Source organism: Ambystoma mexicanum, chromosome 4q (assembly GCF_040938575.1).
Source record: "Ambystoma mexicanum isolate Mex_15411 chromosome 4q, UKY_AmexF1_1, whole genome shotgun sequence".
In the NCBI taxonomy this organism is placed as follows: domain Eukaryota; kingdom Metazoa; phylum Chordata; class Amphibia; order Caudata; family Ambystomatidae; genus Ambystoma; species Ambystoma mexicanum.
In genome coordinates, this window is record NC_090928.1 from 205,856,478 (window position 1) to 205,873,421 (window position 16,944).

The following is a 16,944-nucleotide window of genomic DNA, read 5'->3' on the forward strand; positions in this document are numbered from 1 at the left end:
TGGTAGCCCCACAATTTCCAATCGTGCCTGATGTAACAACGATCTTAACAATGATCCCTGCTACGGCTACACACTTTAGTGTCGTAGATTTAAAAAACGCCTTCTTTAGTATTCCGATACATGAGGAGAGCAGGTATTTGTTTGCGTTCACCTTGGGGGGACGCTCGTTCACATTCACAAGGGCACCTCAAGGGTATACCGAAAGTCCTAGTATCTATAGTAGAGCCTTAAAAGAGCAGCTCGACACCCTTGAATTACCACCTACTTGCACGCTGCTTCAATATGTAGACGATTTGCTCCTGGCTGCAGACTCTGAGAAAGCTTGTAAAAAGGGCACTATGTTGTTGCTTGTTCATTTAGCTGAAAATGGTCACAAAGCTTCACTTAAGAAATTTCAATATTGTTGTCAGGAGGTTGCCTATCTAGGCTACCTCCTGTCAAAGGAGGGGAGAAGATTGACACCTGAACGAATAAAACACATTTCTGGCATGTCTGTCCCAAAAACACAGAAGGAAGTCAGAGCCCTGATAGGGATGGCGTCCTACTGTAGACTGTGGATCCCGAACTTTGCCCTAGTGGTAAAACCTATGTTGGCTTTGACGAAGAAGGGCATTTCTCTGCCATTGCCATGGGAATCGGAACATCAACGATCATTTGAGCTTCTCAAAGCCGCGCTGTGTTCAGCACCGGTTCTGGGTACACCAAATTACGATAAGGCCTTTGTGTTGTTTGTGCATGAATGTAATGGATGTGCTTTGTCTGTGTTAACACAGGAACATGGAGGGAAGAATAGGCCGTGCGGCTATTATTCCTCCGCCCTCGATCCTGTTGCATGCGCTTTGCCGCGATGTCTGCGCGCTGTTGCTGCTGCCGCTGCGTCTGTAAAACAGAGTGAGGGGATGGTCCTAGGCCACGATTTAATTTTGATGGTACCTCACTCTGTCGATATTCTATTGAATAAAACTCAAACACAACACCTTACTTCTGCCCGGTTGACCAGGTACGAATTAGTTCTATTTGCTCCTCATATCCAAATTAAAAGGTGTTGTGTTCTCAATCCGGCTGAACTTTTGCCTCTCCCGCAAACTACTGCTTGCGGCGATGACGGATCACATGACTGCCTGTATGCCACCGAACAAGAAACAAAGGGCAGAATAGACCTCTCAGACACTCCTTTGGAGAATGCGGAAGGGGAGCTGTTTTGTGATGGCTCCTGTTTTAAACTTCCGAATGGCACATCTACAGCTGCTTATGCAGTTACTACTTTGAACAAGATCGTAGAAACTAAAAGGATTCCGCATAACTCCGCGCAGGCCGCAGAGATTATAGCGTTGACCCGCGCTTGTGAGCTCTCCCAAGGGCATAGAGTTAACATTTATACGGATAGTCAGTACGCCTTTGGGGTGGCTCACAATTTCGGAAAACTGTGGTCGAAAAGAGGGTTTCTGACCTCACACGGGACCAAGATTCAGCATGGTCCCTTAATAGTACAACTACTTTTAGCGCTCTCACTCCCTGAACAATTAGCAATCATGAAATGTGCAGCACATCGCAAGGTCATAGACAATGTGGGAAGAGGAAATGCTTTTGCAGATTTGATAGCTAGACAAACAGCTACAGACCTTAGCACAGACATGTACACCTCGAGGGAAGTGAGAGAGGGTTGTATAATAGATGAAGGCATTGGGTCTGTGCGAGATATTCAGACTGATGCCTCTGTTGAAGAATCTAGGAAATGGGCTGAAGGCATGGGGAAATTGGATGACGAAGGGTGTTGGGTGGACGCATCTGACGGGAAATGGTTGCTTCCTGATTCTTATGTATTAGCAATGGTTACGATGGCACACGGTCCAACACATGTGTGTGCCCAGCAAATTGCGAAGATATTACAGCAGGTTTGGGTGAATGATAAAATTTTGGAAACTGCAAAACGACACGTTCAGAATTGCATGATTTGCCTGCAGCACAATGTGGGTAAAGGGACAGTGACTCCAAGGGGAAGTTTCGGGCCCCCCTCTGTCCCCTTTGAAACCATTCACCTTGATTTTATTGAAATGGAGCGATGTAATAACTTGAAATATGTTCTTGTTATCATTTGTGCTTTTAGCAAATGGGTCGAGGCTTTCCCCGTCAAAGATGCTACCGCCATGACCACCGCAAAGATCTTGGTAAAAGACTACTTTCCTCGATTTGGGCTCCCGAGGATAATTTGGTCGGACAACGGCCCCCACTTCATCGCAGCCGTAATGTTGCAAATATGTGTTGCCTTAGGGATAGAGAAACGTTTTCATTCAGCTAGGCACCCTCAAAGTGCGGGGTTGGTAGAAAGACACAATGGTATTTTGAAAAACAAACTTGCAAAAACATGTGCCGACACTAAATTAAAATGGCCAGATGCTTTACCTATTGTGTTGTTAGCTATGCGCACCACACCCCAGACTAGAACTGGGCTCTCTCCATTCGAGGTAGTAATGGGAAGGCCTGCTAATATTTGGGGTCTCCCTAAACCTAAAGCCCTGAGGGATGTGGAGAATGTATTGCTCATAGATTATTGTAATCAATTGACTAAAAATCTGTATTTCATTTACCACCAGGTGAATGCCGCCTTACCTGTTCGGTTTACGGGCCCAGGACACGATATATTGCCCGGCAGCTGGGTCCTGGTGAAGGCCTACGAAAGGTCTTCTTGTCTCGCGCCTCGCTGGCGGGGACCCTACCAGGTTTTATTGGTCACCAGGACGGCAGTGCGGGTGGCAGGAAAGAAGAACTGGGTACATGCAACGCATGTGAAGAAGATCCCTCACCCGACGCCACACGTTACAGAAGAAACAGAACCCCTCGCTGATGCTACGATCTCTGATCTCGGAGTAGCAGGCAGCGCTGTGAGTGCGTCGGAGAAGTTCTCTGAGCCTGAGGAGCTCGGGGAGCCGTCCATTTTGTCTCCACACTCTCTTGATCAATCACTTCCGGAAACTCTTGTTTCAAGTTCTGCGACTTCCGTCGCCACCGATGCGACGCTCCCCTCAGGAAGCGACGATACTTTGCTTTTGGATTCAACAAACTTGGGTACCATCAGGTACAACCTTCGACCACGAAAATAGAATCGCCGCACGAGTATCGTGCATCTGGGAGAAAAAGGAGTGATTGAAATACTATTGTCTTTCCCTTTTTTGGAACACAGAAAAGGAGGGTTCTGTTGGCTAGGGTTGGGAAGGACTAAGAAGTCGCGCGGCCGAAGTGCCGCCAGCAATGAACATTGGGGCCGTCGATCGGGATAACCATGATGCCTGCCGCCTTCACCGCTGCTCCTCGTATTGAACTATTAGATAAGGAGGTGACCAATTCGAACAATGGACAATGTGCCTGGGCCCCGAAAACGTACTGCTGTGTTCTCGTTTTGATTACTGTTAGTTTTGCAACTGCTGCTGTGGGACTTTGGTACGTCGAAGAAATTTATCCTTTGAAGCCTCTGTTACCGACCAAAATTGTACCAACTGTTTTGACTCCCTCTGTACACCTTCACACTCTGTCCCCTAGGGACTCTCGGCATAGACAGAAATATTATAATAACACTTTGATGATAGTGATGAATGCTACGCATGCTATTTTTAATAGGAGTAATTGTTGGGTCTGCACGCACTTACCACAACATGGGAACAAGGGACTGGGATGGTATATACATCCCTTACCTCTAACAACCTCTTGCTATGCCTCTCTTAGAGCACTCTTTTTTGGCCGATGGAATGATAGCATCTCAGGGAACTTTGATGGGACTAATTTGAATGAATTTGAAAAACGTGAATTGACTCCCCTGGGATGCTCGCTTTTCGCAAATAGGAGTAGACCTAATATCGCCTCTATTAGGCCGTCTGATAAACTTTCTTTTCCTTTTCAAAATCTAGTTTCTCTTAAGATGGCTCCGATAGGCAATAAGGATGCCATGCCTCCTTCTTATTCTGTAAATCATAGTCCTGATTCTGTCCCTTTCTGTGTACAAAGAAACGGCACTAGGCCAATGGGAGATTTCGAGCCTTGTATAAATATTGTAAATTTGACTGGGGAAAATAGGCCTTTGTATGTAGGGGGACCGGTTTATTTTGTGTGTGGTAGTTTAGCTTTTCCCTGGTTGCCCAAGGATTGGCAGGGGACTTGTTATCTAGGGATATTATTACCAGGTGTATTTATAGCCAGTACCTTAGAGGTATCTAAGGCTCGCCCGCGACGGGATAATGATGGAGATACCCCTGGGCAAGTGTTCGGGGATATAGCCAAATCAGTAGTTCCCTTCTGGGGACAAATAGCAAATTCAGAAAACATCAGGGGATTAGCGAGGGTGTTGGAGAAAACAATCAACCGGACCACGGACATACTTTACAATATGACCTTAGAGCAATAGGGCGTAGAATATATACCCCGAAGACAGCATCTAAAGAATTTATGTTGCAAGAAGTTCTTATGAACAACTTTATGGCTATTGACATCTCAGACAATGATGCGGAACCTATGGATGCTGATGCCTTCAAGTATTTTCAAAAGTATTAGGAAATAATGTTTTAGCACTTGGCATAGGCCAAAAGGAGGGTCTGTGGAAATCGATATAATATTATGACCCCAATCGCATCGTTTAAATGTATGTTGGCCTACGCCAAGCTGTCTAAAGGATACTATGTACATAGGTTCCGCGGCAAGGTCTTGACCTTAATGTATTGTGTAAGCCGCCATCTTGAATCTAGCCGCCATTTTAGGTACTCTTGCAGTGTGGAAGTCACCCTGAATCACAAAATGGAGGCCGAATGACATTTCGAGTAAGACTTCGGCCATGGTGACCTCCGCACACGTGAATGAATAATATGTCTGCAGGCTACTTGTTAGGGTCATGAACTAAGACCCTGTCCTCTGTTTAACCTATGTGTAAATATGTAACCATATCAGCGGAACTGATCTAATATATGGAAATTGTGTGTTCGACCTGGCTACGAACCCTAGCCATGGTTCCAGAAATGGTTAACTTGTAAGAGGGCTGGCCAATGCAGTACTAAATGTATAAAAACCCAAGCATCCCGATGATCGGTCTCTCCCACTTTCAGTGCGAACCTAACGTTGAAGGTTCGTGTGTTAGTCAGAGGGCCGAATAGCTATTCGCTTGTCAATTGACTTTGGTAACTTTGTAACTTTGAAATAAAGCGCTTTGTATGTTCTTTGTAACCTGTGTTGGTGTGTTTCCTTTTGGGCTTCCCGGCCTCATGTCAATTTCTTTGTTTCCACACCACGCCATCTTGTGGCACCTTCCTCGTACATTACTTATCTCTTCCGTGCTCTTTCTCCGTCCGAACTTCGGACTCCTGGGGACATACCTGCGCATCGAGCCATCCCATGGCATCCTCCGGGGTCTCAAAAAACAAGGTTTTGTGTTTATGAATGACTTTCAATTTTACCGGATACAGTAACATATATTTGTGGCCCGCCTCTCTCAATCTCCGCTTTACCGTCCCAAAGTTCATGCGGCTACGCTGCACAGACAGGGTGTAGTCCGGATAGGCCGTGATGTTCGCTGCTCCTCGCGTAATCGTTCCTCCCTTACGAAAGTGTTCCAATATCCTCTCCCGATCTCAGTAATTTTGGCTATCACCGGCCTAGGCGGGTTCCCCGGCAGCGGCCTCCTTGTTAGAGCTCTATGTGGCCTTTCCACCGCAAATCCTTGAGATAGGGCTCCTCCGGGTATCTCTTGCAGTAGCATGGACTCAATGAATTCCGTGGGATCGTGGCCCTCCAGTCCCTCCGGCAGGCCCACGATGCCGATGTTGTTTCGTCGGGCTCGTCCTTCCGCCTCCTCCGCTCTGCTCTCCAAGTTGCCCACTCTTTGTATCAGGGCATGCAATTCGGCCTTATGGGAGGCGCAATCCGCAGTATTCGGGCTAACTTCCTTCTCAAGGGACTCCGTGCGCTCCGCCAAGGCCCTGACGTCCTGTCGGAGTAGATTAACATCCTCCTGCACCTCTCCGACCTTTAGGTCCAGTGCCGTTTTCAGTTCAGTGACGGCCAGTTCGAGTTTAGATTCCCAGGCCGCCCTTAGGTCTGCAATCGCAGCTAGGACTTCTTGGTTAGCGCCCGATGTCGTCATGCCGCTTGCAGGCGGCTTGTCCCTGCTCTTAGTATTGTCTTGACTCGGGGACGTTTTAGCGAAGTCGTCTAAGGTGGGCTGTTTCGCCTTCGGCCTCACCGTTCTGTTCGGCATGACCCAGAGGACCTGTATTTTGCACAAATGACAAACGCGCACTCAGTACGCCCCTTTCGCTCGGTCACCGTGCGGCCTGCTTCTTCCTTTATTCCGGACATAGGTCGGCCATTTTCTGTCATCTTTCGTCTCCGGCGCTCCTTATCTTTTCCGCACAGATCTCTGCCGCCGTTCTTCCTACACCATCCAGAAGTTCACCACGCGTGGCCCGATCATTCACACACCGACGTGTGTATTTTCAGCAGTCGTCGGCCCATCGTTACGCACTTTTTCGCCCGGATCATTAGAGGATCTCGGGAGCTCCTCCAGATCACATCCTCCTACATGGCCCTCGTAGCCACGCCCCCAATTACATCTTTATTACTCACGCTAGATGGAGTACTACAATGGTCAGTAACACACGGGTTGTTACCTTTCTACACAATAGTGAGAGTAATACAGTCGACCTACAATGGTGTGATATGAACCTTCTTGGAACAATCTACACCCAACTGCATTCCCAGGTATGAATTGTACAATTGTAAGGGAATCACCTATATTTGCGATAAACGCCTTATTGGCATACTAAATGAGATCTATGCATCTCATTTCAGACTACCATATGAACAGGACTCTGCCCACTACAGAACATACAGAGCGGATAAAAACATAAATTCAGTGAGTATAGAACCACAACAAGTATGGATTGGAACCATGATGATAGGAGGGGTTTGTAGTGGGACCCAGCGCATATATGTGCACCTGTTCCCACACAAACTCCAAACTCTAGATACTAAAGAAAAACTAGCAGAGTAGTAATCAAGATACGTCTCTTCACAGGTCTCTGATAAAAGACAACTCAAGTCACAAGAATGAAGAGTGGCCTTACCAAGACACAGACTCGCACATAGATGCGGTTGATGGTCCAATAGGTGGTGTTGCAGAATTAGAAGAGCGTGGATAAAGATTTATGAATTACAAATGAACAATTATGATTTTTTTTGATGATATGAAAAGACAATCTAAATAATCTTTACCTGAAGAAGGGCTATTTAGAGCCCGAAACGCGTAGTAAAGGATAGGGACACAAGATAACTCCCTATCAAGATTACTTGGACAAGTTGAGAAGTGGTTTATTACCCATGAATACACATTTATCTGTGAAAGTTAACAGTGAAGGAAATATTGTTTGTTGTTTCTAACATTTTTTCTCACTTTTCTGAAAAATGTTTTTGTTGACTTACATGACAAATTGATATAGATATGTTTATGTGAAGCTATATGATTTGAAAAAAATCTCTTTTGGTGATAAAAAGTGCAAACTATGAAAATGTATAAAAAACGAACATAAATTGGAAAATTTATGGAAAATTGAAGAAGTGTGTGTTCAATTGTAATCTATAACTTGTTAGTTATTGTGTGTGACCCTAGTTGTATCTTGTTCTCACAAGGTACCTACTTTTTAAACAATATTTAGACCTGGTAGTACATGTCTACTAGGGAGCACCAGAAATGTGGTTAAATGACATGAAGGTTTATCTATGAAATTTACATTTGAATAGCAACGAGTGCACCTCTACTCTTAACTTTCATAACACGAGACCCCAGGGTTCATTTGCTGAAGATTATACTCAGGAGGTAAAAGTGACACAACAAGGCAGATGCCTCGAGACTGTGTCTTTCTTGTGTGCCTTGGGACTACACCCTTGTTAGTGTCGCTTATTATCCCAGGTATAACCACATTGATGAACCAAGGATGAAAATATACATAGAATAATAGTCTGTTTTTAGTGTCTCCTATTAGAGGACGAGTGCGGCACGAGGCATGCCTCTTTTTCAGAGGAATAGCCACGGGAAACAATGAATAGATCGATTTAGATCAAGCCCAGGAATAACAGTTTAATTCCACTTTAGGAATTATATAACAGCAGTGTTATTTGTCACCAGTTCAGAACCGGATCCGACATGGCAGATGTGCACAATCGGTTTAATTGCTAGTCCCTTTTTAGTGTTTATGAAGAACGAGGCGTTTGTAAGTAGAAATGGAAAAAGGACTTACAATGCCAGGATGAAACGCCTAACGTACGTGTGTGTTTTGCCGTTCCCTACCAATGCGGGAGAATATGATCTAAGGAACAGTTACGGACGTATCCTGGGACCAGAAACTACAACAGAGGAAGCCCCGAGTGCTACATGAAAGTAGACCAACAGGTACGCGTTTCACACGAACGGTGTAGAAAGAACAAAGTTTTGTGAATAGAGCGGAAGGGAAAACAAATGATTGAGTATTATATATACATATATTTGTTTTGCCACAGTTGGAGTACATCCGTTTTGCGGAGCTAGGACCGAACGAAAGAGAGACAGAATAGCCCCCCATGAGGAGGAAGCTAGATAATTTTGGAACTCACCACCTCGGATGTGGAGTTCATTTTGAAGCCCACAGAGTGGTAAGCAGAACGTACATTATGGCAGTTGTCTATACCAGCTGGTGATGAATGATAAATAGTGATGTGCCATCCTTGTTAGGAAAGTAAAAACAATTTGGAAATTTCGTGTTGTTCTATGTACAGGGATCACTTTTTCACAACGTCGCATTACCTGACAGCGGAGTCTCAAGCCGGATGAGACTAAACAAGAGACCCTCATTAGGAAACCACCATCTAAGGTAATAACAGTGAGGGGAAGATAATAGACTGTGCCCCTTGATAACGTGAGTCACAACAGCGAGTCCTGGAGAATAATTAATATATTTATTGACAGGTACATGCGAAAACCATATTGATATGGGCCACCTCCTGATTTATTGAGAACGCATTGGCAACCCTAGAAGGACTTAACGCACAAGCTGGAAAAGGTAATTGGTTACCTTTTTCTAAGCATACCTTAATCTAAAGGTATAGGAACTCTAATATAAAGTACTTTTTCCTGATCTTTTTTATTTTCTTTCTATTAGCAGTTACGCCCATCTGAACAAGATAACGACTTCAATTACGGGGATCAATTTAATCTTTTATGAGATTTTGTTTTTTAAACGGAACGTGACATTACTCCTGAAGAAAGTCCCCGAGTAATATTTGAGGATTGAACATGTCGAGTTTAAGAGTCTAGTCATTACAGACTGTCTTACAAAATAATTAAAATTCATATTGAATGCTACAATATCAACATTTAGAAGATGTTCTGTAGATAAATGAAATTTATTGTGTATGAAGCCTGGTTAAGGTTTTTTGTCACGAAGAATAGTAAAAAGTCTTTTTTATGCATGCATTGTATCTTTTCACATTTATATTTTTTTATTGAGTGTTTAATAAAATTGTAAGTTTGTATTTTAGACAAATTTTGTGGCCTAATTGCTGATATGTTCTATCTACCTCTTCTTATAATTAATACATTGGCTTCAACCATAGATACAGGTCAGGCTGTACAAGTATTTGGTTACATTCAGTGCCCCCAGCAGGAGAGAGCAGACAGCTGGGTAGTTGGAAGAGTAAAGCGCTGGTAAGTAACCCCAAGGTGTATATTTCCGTTCTTTCATATTCCCCTTATCTAGTCAACCCTTTCCTTCAATGCTTTTTTGGCAATGCTTATGGAATAAGAGGTGTGTCCCTTCCTTTTGCTGAAGGAGATTAGATGTTTAGGCTAGATTCACTGTGCTGCCCCGCTATCCAAACATGTTTTAAAAGACACAAAATGGTCCACTGGAGATTGTTGGCCTGTGAAAAAATCCCACTGAGTTGCAACGCAGTTTTCTCTGATGCCTAGGCATCAGCCCAAAGCTGTTGGCATTGTCAATGCTTGTTTTCTGGATGGGGCAGAGTGGCGGGCTTGGAGCTTGTGCCATTGGTGACAAGAATCCACAGTTTTGGATCAAACGTGTCAGCATTTCCTTTTTCCATGATGGCACATTGAGGGAATTCCTTTGAAAGGGACCAAACCCACACCCCACAGAGTTTGGAGGTGCTGCTAAAGATTCTAATGTGTGTTTTCTGATATTGGTAAGAAGATGAAGGTAATATAAAGGTACTTCACGTAAACCTAGAGAGCGCTGTTTGGTTCTTGGACAGTCTAGGAATCTATTACATTGTTTCCTGAGTGGTGGCATTAGTTGCCACAAAACACATACGCTATTAATTCTTTGAGAAATGATACATGTTTAAGTTATTTGGTAGTTTTGTATAGTTTGAACATTAGAGTAAAGGTCAATTTTTTTCGATGTTCAAGTATGCTAATACCATGATTGCTTAAGGCTTGACAGCAGCAAGTACTCAATGTGCCGATAACATTCCATTGTTAGTTTTAAATGAAGGTGTAATGCAGTTAGACTAATGGATACATTGGCACAGTACCAACACAAGGTTTGGGAAGGGTTTAGTCAGAAGGGGAAATACAAGGTACACCAATAAATAGTTAAAGGCCAGGAGGGAGAGACACGCTTGAAGGTTATTTTAAAATTTAGGAAAGGACAGTTTCAATCTGAACTGGAATGATACAACATTCTAATTTGTCCCCCCAACACCAATCCCCAGATTGATTGATTTGGCAGCGCTGGCTAGCAGGGTCTGAGCATATTATTTGATGCTGACATGGAGGTAGGAGGGGAACGTGAATAATAGGATCTTGTGGATGGTGCAGTGATTTGAGGTAGATTTATTTTTCAATTAGGTGTCAAAAGAGGACTTAAACGCAGAGGAAAATGTTTCCGGAGATTTTCGGAGAAGACCATTCTGGTAGCTTTATTTTTGAGCAGTTGCTCTTCATGTGGGAGGCCCTTGTTGAAGCCCATGTGTTGAAGGAATCTAGCTGAGACATGACAAAGGTTTTGGTCAACTCGATTTTCTGATTAATTTTCTAATGCAGTGTCTATATTTCATGAACATGAAGTTGAGAATGGGGTATGTAGTGATTTTAACGAATTGAAAACAGAATAACTTTAATAAAGAAACAATAACGAAAAAATATCAAATTTTTGTTTAAAATGTAGATGAGGTGGGGTAAGGGGTTACAACGTGTGGGGAGGGGGTTGGGATGTGTTTAAAAGTTTATGGAAACAGAGGGTTTGGGGGCAACCACCCAAAATACAAAAATAAAAACAAATTTTATATTTTTGTTTCAAAATGTTTGTTATTTAAGCATTTGTTGTGATGTATATAGTTTCTTGTCATTGTACTTACATGCCCATGTATGATTCTGGAATGAAGATTCCAGAACCATACACGAGGCAGAGTGAATGCGAGAAGTTGGCTCACCCGGGGACTTCCTAGTTAATATTAAACTAACTTATTAATATACTTCATTGAAGTGTCGAACATTTATTTAGTACAATTGGCGACGAGGAGTTTTTGTTAAGGGAAGTCCCCGGCGGTGATCGAGAGTAACTGAGTCGGTGAACACAGCTGCCAACAATTTAGTGTACCAAAGGTGACGTACAAACATCACGTAATTCAAGGAAGAGGAACAGGACCACAAGACATACGTGAGTGCGGCGGCAGCTTTAAAGAGAAAGAAAAGTTGAAGAAAATACCTTTTAAAAGTTGTATGTTCACTAGAGGGCGGCTGCATCTTTCGAGAAGCGCTCGAGCCGCATAGCCAACGGATATACATTAGAATAAAGCACCCGATAAACGTCAGGTACGTGCTGTCACCATCTTGAGACCTGTAATGGTCAATAAAACTGTATTGAAGTAAAGCACCTATAAAAATGTCTGCTACGTGCCACCATCTTTGGATTTCTAGATTCGTTGCCGTAGTGACTGCATAAACATGCATGGCGCCTAGCATTGACAGGCCCGAAGCGTAATTAAGTATCAGAAAAGTACCAATGCAGAGCAATAGAAACATACATTGATACGAGGGGATAAAGAGCACTGCATCACTCGCAGTATTGACAACGCTGTACTTACAGAGGAATTGCCACATATAGAATTGAGTTGAGAGACTGATGATAATAATGCCGCAATAAGAAACACTGCAGAGAAAAGTGTGAACATAATACACACACATAAAGAAACAAACAGGCACAACATGCAGAACATCACTGCCCCAGTACACATTTTGGCACACCCCGGGAATCCTATATGCGCTTGGGAACAATGGCAGGACAGTTTCCAAGTGTACCTGAGGTCGATTGGAGGGGCTAAATTCAATGATGACTTAAAGGAGGCCACTTTACTTAAATGTGTGGGTGCAGAAGCCCTAAGGATCTTTAGGACACTACCCGAGCTAACAGAATCAGAGGAAGGTTCCGGAGACTCTGCAAGTAGTGTTAGGAAATATGAAACAGCAATGACAAAACTAACCAAACATTTTGGAAACAAGACCAATATTGTATTGGAACGGTATAGGTTTTTCCCCAGGAAACAAGAGATGGTGATGTGGTGGAGGAGAGTTCAACACAAAAATCTACCGGAGAGAATTCTGGGAATAGTTATTTGTCTTCTAGAAGAAGGAGAATTGTGCAGAACTATAAAAAGGATTTTTTTTATTACTAAACGTTGGTGGTGCCATGTCGAAAACCACCCAACTCTGCGAGACTGTTGCTACAGCTCATCAAATCTTTTAAAAAAAAATGTATTTCAGATACATTTTAATTTTGTTGTTTATATTTCCTACATTTCCTATCAACCTGTTTCCTTTAAATGCCCTGTTTAATTACTCTCTGTTCAAATGATATCTTGTTCAATTATAAGAAGAAAGTGGAGCGGGAGATGTTGTGATGTATATAGTTCCTTGTCATTGTACTCACACGGCCGTGTATGATTCTGGAATGAAGATTCCAGAACCATACATGAAGCGGAGTGAATGTGAGAAGTTGGCTCACCCGGGGACTTCCTAGTTAATAATAAACTAACTTATGTATATACTTCATCGAAGTGATGAAAATTCATTTAGTACAGCATTCTCTGTAATTTAATTTGTTGTAATCCTGTGTAACCGAGAATGGGTCATTTGGGATGAGTTTAGTGTGTGGGATTTAATGGACATGGTCATCCGGGATAATACAGAGGTTTTTTACCTTTGAGGGAAGGAGTTGGACAGGGTGGACAGGGTGGGAGTTCACCAGATTGGGCCATAGTCGGGATACCAAAATGGCATAATCTCAGTTTTGTCAACATTCCTCTATCAGTTGTTGTTATTTCCTCAATCTTGAATTAATTAATATATAAATTTATTCAGAACAAAGTAAGTTCAAGTAAAAACATAAATTGACCCAAACACATCAAAACACAGCGGAACAAAAAGACCTAATACCTAGACATATCGCCTAAACAAACTCCTAAAACTTATCAACACAAAAGACACTTCGCTAAAACATAAACAGGGTAATTCATAGAATTTCCCAGAAAAGTGTCGCAAGCGGCTGGCGCAGAGTGTCCGCGTGCGATTGTCTGCGCCAGGCGCGTGCGCCAAAACCGATTTCTGCGCACAGCGTATTCATGGATTTCAGGCTCCCAAACCAGCCGTGGCGCAGAGTATCGCAGCTACCCTGCAGCAGCGCCAGTAACGCCCCCAAGAACGCCCTTGCGCAAGGAAAAGCCATCAAAATCGCTAAATCATCGCAAAGGGCTGCGCCAACCCTGGACCAGTTTACAGGGCTGCCGAACAAGGAACGCAAAGCGGGTAACGTTCATATCAGGGGTACGCGGGAAGTATTACATGCGATTAGCCAGGGTACGTGTATGACGGGGGTACGCGTGAAGTTTTACACGCGATTAGCCAGGGTATGTGTATTACAGGGGTACGCAGGAATTATCACACGCGATTTGGCTGGGTACATGTATGACAGGGGTACGCGTGAAGTTTTACACACGATTAGCCAGGGTACGTGTATTACAGGGGTACGAGGGAATTGTCACACGCGATTTGGCTGGGTACGTGTATTACAGGGGTGCGCGGGAATAATCACACGCGATTTGGCTGGGTACGTGTATTACAGGGGTGCGCGGGAATTATCACACGCGATTTGGCTGGGTACGTGTATTACAGGGGTGCGCGGGAAGTTACACACGCGATTAGGCTGAGTGGGTCCTCACAGGTGTTTCCTGTACACCCTCCACGGCCCCTGCAGGCAGCCCACAAAACAGGGGACTACCCTGCACACCTGCTCATGTCTCCCACCCCCCACCCCTCCCAGCAGTGTGGGGCACCCTCCACCAGGCCCCCACTCATGTCCTCTATCACCCCCACCCCCCAGCCACCATGGGCAGCCCCAACCAGGCCCCCACTCATGTCTCCCACCCTCCCCCACCCCCCAGCAGTGCAGGGGCACCCTCCACCAGGCTCCCACCCGTGTCTTCCACCCCCCCGCCCCCCAGCCACCATGGGCAGCCCCCGCCAGGCCCCCACTCATGTCTCCCACCACCCTCATCCCCCCAGCAGTGCGGGGCACCCTCCACCAGGCCCCCACTCATGTCTCCCACCACCCCCACCCCCCCAGCAGTGTGGGGCACCCTCCACCAGGCCCCCACCCATGTCTCCCACCACCCCCACCCCCCACCCACCATGGGCAGCCTCCGCCAGGCCCCACTCATGTCTCCCACCCACCCCCCCAGCAGTGTGGGGCACCCTCCACCAGGCTCCCACCCATGTCTACCACCACCCCCCAGCCACCATGGGCAGCCCCCACCAGGCCCCCACTCATGTCTCCCACCCACCCCCACCCCCCAGCAGTGCAGGGGCAGCCCCCACCAGGCTCCCACCCATGTCTACCACCCCCCCACCTCCCAGCCACCATGGGCAGCCCCTGCCAGGCCCCCACTCATGTCTCCCACCACCACCACCCCCCCAGCAGTGTGGGGCACCCTCCACCAGGCCCCCACCATGTCTCCCACCACCCCCACCCCCCACCCACCATGGGCAGCCTCCGCCAGGCCCCCACTCATGTCTCCCACCCACCCCCACCCCCCCCAGCAGTGTGGGGCACCCTCCACCAGGCTCCCACCCATGTCTACCACCACCCCCACCCCCCAGCACTGTGGGGCAGCCTCCACCAGGCCCCCACCCATGTCTCCCACCACCCCCACCCACCATGGGCAGCCTCCGCCAGGCCCCCACTCATGTCTCCCACCACCCCCACCCCCCCAGCAGTGTGGGGCACCCTCCACCAGGCCCCCACTCATGTCTCCCACCCACCCCCACCCCCCAGCCACCATGGGCAGCCTCCGCCAGGCCCCCACTCATGTCAACATACACTCAAATACAACAAAGCAAAGTATAAAGCATTAGCCAGAAACAACAAGTGAACACTGAAAACAAACAAACAAATAAACTGTAGCATAACAGAAAAAGTTTTTTTTTTAATCCAACATGGATTTTTTTTTCTCCCACAGACCCAATGATTTTAGCAACAAATACAGAAACTGAGCAAATTGCACAGTACTCTGATTTGTACTCTACTAAATATGAGGGTCGAAAAAAAATAAAAGTATATTGCTTATACAATGTAATAAGTCATTACAAAATACTAATACTAACATGCTATTTTCTTTTATCACAGAAATGAAGAAGAAAAACATGGACTCCCATTACTAGACCAAACAGTAAGTATACAATAATAAGGACAACCATAGCAGCATATCACATCCATAGTATCTAATACCTTTGTTCCTTATACATTTATTTTTCACCCAAAGTTATAAGCAAATATGAATGTGATATGCTGCGGTGGTTGTTGCCAGGGCATAGAGTCTTGGGTGCATGGCCAAATGGCCATGCACCCAAGACTCTATGCCCTGGCAACAACCACCACAGCATATCACATCCATGGAGTCAAACATTTCAACTATGATCTATGGGAAACATTTAATGTCCGCGAACAATGTGAGTGTTCTTAGAACACTTTGAACTTGCCAGCGAACAATACGGACACCGTTTTCAGGACACCCCCTACGAACATTTCAGAACAACGCGATAGTTCTTAGAACACTTTCAACTTAACAACGAACAATACGGACAGCGTCCTAAGGACACCCCCTATGAACATTCCAGGACACCGGGAGTGTTCTCAAAAACGTCTTCAGAACACCCCCATCTTGTTTATTTGCGAACATTTCAGGACACCGCGAGTGTTCTTAGGACACATTCAACTTGACAGAGAACAATACGGACAGCGTCATCAGGACACCCCCTACGAACATTCCAGGACTTCGGGAGTGTTCTTAGAAGCGTCTTCAGAACACCACCATCTTGTTTATTTGCGAACATTTCAGGACACCGCAGGTGTTCTTAGAACACATTCAACTTGACAGAGAACAATACGGATAGCGTCCTCAGGACACCCCCTACAAACATTTCAGGACACCGGGAGTGTTCTCAAAAACGTCTTCAGAACACCCCCATTTTGTTTATTTGCGAACATTTCAGGACACCGCGCATGTTCTTAGAACACATTCAACTTGACAGAGAACAATACGTACAGCGTCCTCAGGACACCCCCTACGAACACTCCCCGGACACCGCGAGTGTTCTTAGAACAGTTTCACTTTGCTTGCAAACAAAACGGACACATATTGACTCCTTAGAACACCCCCTAGTCAGTTTATTTAGAACATTTCAGAACACCCGTGATGTCCGCAAACAAATCGAACACAAAAAGAACGTCTAACACATAAAAAACACAACTTTCATCCTATCTCATAAACTCCCACCCTCCCCAAACACTCCTACACACCAACACACTCTACAAAATACACATTTTGAACAAAGTTTCACCGCGCTGTCCGGGGACGTCC